At 50.1% G+C, this 3,511-nt stretch overlaps 1 pseudogene; it reads left to right on the forward strand.

Moving 5' to 3' along the window:
* The first annotated feature begins 2,376 nt into the window (after positions 1–2,376).
* LOC144890199 (5S ribosomal RNA) lies at positions 2,377–2,485 on the forward strand (annotated as a pseudogene).
* The last annotated feature ends 1,026 nt before the right edge of the window (positions 2,486–3,511 follow it).

Raw genomic sequence — 3,511 nt, forward strand, 5'->3', positions numbered from 1 at the left:
CTCTCCACCCTGCAGTCTTGTCGGCTTTTTTTCCTCCTCCTGGACTCCATGCCACCCTACAGTCTTGTGGGCTTTCTTTCCTCCTCCTGGACACCATACCCCCCAGCAGTCTTGTGGGCGTTTTTTTCCTCCTCCTGGACACCATACCACCCTGCAGTCTTGTAGGCTTTTTTTCCTCCTCCTGCACACCATACCACCCTGCAGTCTTGTAGGCTTTTTTTTCCATCTCCTGGACCCCATGCCACCATACAGTCTTGAAGGCTTTTTTTCCTCCTCCTGGGCACCATACCACCCTGCTCTCTTGTCAGCTATTTTTCCTCCTCCTGGAGACGATAGCACCCTGCACTCTTGTTGGCTTTTTGTCCTCCTCCTGGACACCATACCACCCTGCAGTCTTGTGGGCTTTTTTTCCTCCTCCTGGACACCATACCACCCTGCAGTCTTGTACGCTTTTTTTCCTCCTCCTGGACACCAAACCACCCTGCAGTCTTGTGGGCTTTTTTCCTCCTCCTGGACACCATACCACCCTGCAGTCTTGAAGGCTTTTTTCCCCCTCCTGGACACCATACCACCCTGCAGTCTTGTGGGCTTTTTTTCTTCCTCCTGGACACCATACCACCCTGCAGTCTTGTCGGCTTTTTTCCTCCTCCTGGACACCATACCACCCTGCAGTCTTGTAGGCTTTTTTTCCTCCTCTTGGACACCATACCACCCTGCACTCTTGTAGGCTTGTTTTTCCTCCTCTTGGACACCATACCACCCTGCACTCTTGTAGGCTTTTTTTCCTCCTCTTGGACACCATACCACCCTGCAGTCTTGTAGGCTTTTTTTTCTCCTACAGGGGGAGGGAGTGTTGTTGGCTTTTTTTTCTCCTGCAGGGGGAGTGTTGTCGGCATTTTTTTCTCCTGCAGGTGGAGTGTTGTTGGCTTTTTTTTTCTCTTGCAGGGGGAGTGTTGTCGACTTTTTTTTCTCCTGCAGGGGGAGTGCTGTTGGCTTTTTTTTTCTCCTGCAGGGGGAGTGTTGTAGGCTTTTTTTCTCCTGCAGGCAGGGTGTTGTTGGCTATTTTTTTCTCCTGCAGGGGGAGTGTTGTAGGCTTTTTTTCTCCTGCAGGCAGAGTGTTGTTGGCTTTTTTTCCTCCTCCAGGGGGAGTGCTGTTGGCTTTTTTTTCTCCTGCAGGGGGAGTCTTGCAGGCTTTTTTTCTCCTGCAGGGGGAGGGAGTGTTGCAGGGTTTTTTTTTCTCCTGCAGGGGGACTGTTGTAAGATTTTTTTCTCCTGCAGGGGGAGTCTTGGAGGCTTTTTTTCTCCTGCAGGGGGAGGGAGTGTTGTAGGGTTTTTTTTCTCCTGCAGGGGGAGTGTTGTAAGTTTTTTTTTCTCCTGCAGGGAGAGTGATGTTGGCTTTTTTTTCTCCTGCAGGGGGAGGGTTGTTTTGATTGTCTGCGATTTGTGCTGTCTGACACGCTCGCTGGTATGTTCGTTTTTGCCGCACTACTCCTCGCCTTCAACTACAACTACCACGACTACGAGCCTTCAACTACTCCTAACGACCACGAGTACTTCCACCACCCCTATTGGCCTACTACGATTACAACGAGCCCACTTTTATCAGTACCGCCACTGCGACTACGACTACGACTACTAGCTGACTACTACCACTCCCACAAGCCGAATAAAAACCACTCGTACTACTGCCACCACTACCATTACCGATAAGGAATTGGAAAGAATGCGAGGGTTCTCCATTGAAAAAGAAGATCGTGATGGAAAGAAAAGTTTCAAATGGAAATTAAAAGTAAACTCGAACGGCACTCAGAAGAGAGCATACCTCCACCAGGTGCGCTGGTCACGTTTTGTATTCCAGAGTTCCCCTTAACTACCATAACTTTTTGAGATATCCTGCCAGAGGCTATATTGTTTGACCCGATGGTGAAGAATCACTTTAAAATTCTACGAGATGGGTCCGGATCCAGATCTTCACCAAAATTGAATCGATTCTTCCTTGTCACACACACAACCTCTCCACCAAGCTTCGTCCAAATCCGTCCATAACGTTTTGAGATATCCTGCTGGATGTATCGTTTTTGGCCCTGTCTCCCAATGGTGAAGAATCATTTTAAAGAATTGTCGGAGCCGGATCCGATTCCAGATCTTCACCAAAATCGAATCATTTCGTCTTTGTCACACACGCCACATCTCTGCCGAATTTAGTCCGAATCCGTCTACAACCTTTTGAGATATCCTGTTCACAAACGGACAGACAGACAAACAGACAGGGGTAAAAAACATAACCTCCATCCACCGTTGGTGGCAGAAAATACGAAACTCTCACTTGGGAAACATTTTCGGTCCTTCAAGTATTTCCAAAGAGAATCAGTTATTGCCTACGACCATACCACCCTGAATACGCCCGATCTCGGAAGCTAAGCAGGTTCGGGCCCGGTTAGTACCTGGATGGGAGACCGCCTGGGAACCCCGGGTGTTGTAGGCTTTTTTTTCTCCTGCAGGGGGAGACTGGGTCGGCTTTTTTTCCTCCTCCTGGACACCATACCACCCTGCAGTCTTGTGGGCTTTTTTTTCCTACTCCTGGACACCATACCACCCTGCAGTCTTGTAGGCTTTTTTCCATCTCCTGGACACCATGCCACCCTGCAGTCTTATAGGCTTTTTTTCCTCCTCCTGGACACCATGCCACCCTGCAGTCTTGTGGGCTTTTTTTCCTCCTCCTGGGCACCATACCACCCTGCACTCTTGTCAGCTATTTTTCCTCCTCCTGGAGACGATACCACCCTGCACTCTTGTTGGCTTTTTGTCCTCCTCCTGGACACCATGCCACCCTGCAGTCTTGGAGGCTTTTTTTCCTCCTCCTGGACACCATGCCACTCTGCAGTCTTGTAGGCTTTTTTTCCTCCGACTGGACACCATACCATCCTGCAGTCTTGTGGGCTTTTTTCCCTCCTCCTGGAGACCATGCCACCCTGCTGTCTTGGAAGCTTTTTTTCCTCCTCCTCGACACCATGCCACCCTGCTGTCTTGTCGGCTTTTTTTCCTCCGACTGGACACCATACCACCCTGCAGGCTTGTTGGCTTTTTTTCCTCCTCCTGGAAACCATACCACCCTGCAGTCTTGTGGGCTTTTTTTTCCTACTCCTGGACACCATACCACCCTGCAGTCTTGTAGGCTTTTTTTCCTCCTCCTGGACACCATGCCACCCTGCAGTCTTGGAGGCTTTTTTTCCTCCTCCTGGACACCATGCCACCCTGCAGTCTTGGAGGCTTTTTTTCCTCCTCCTGGACACCATGCCACTCTGCAGTCTTGTAGGCTTTTTTTCCTCCGACTGGACACCATACCATCCTGCAGTCTTGTGGGCTTTTTTCCCTCCTCCTGGACACCATGCCACCCTGCTGTCTTGGAGGCTTTTTTTCCTCCTCCTCGACACCATGCCACCCTGCAGTCTTGTCGGCTTTTTTTCCTCCGACTGGACACCATACCACCCTGCAGGCTTGTTGGCTTTTT

Source organism: Myxine glutinosa, chromosome 1, assembly GCF_964187855.1.
Source record: "Myxine glutinosa chromosome 1, kmMyxGlut1.1, whole genome shotgun sequence".
NCBI lineage: Eukaryota > Metazoa > Chordata > Myxini > Myxiniformes > Myxinidae > Myxine > Myxine glutinosa.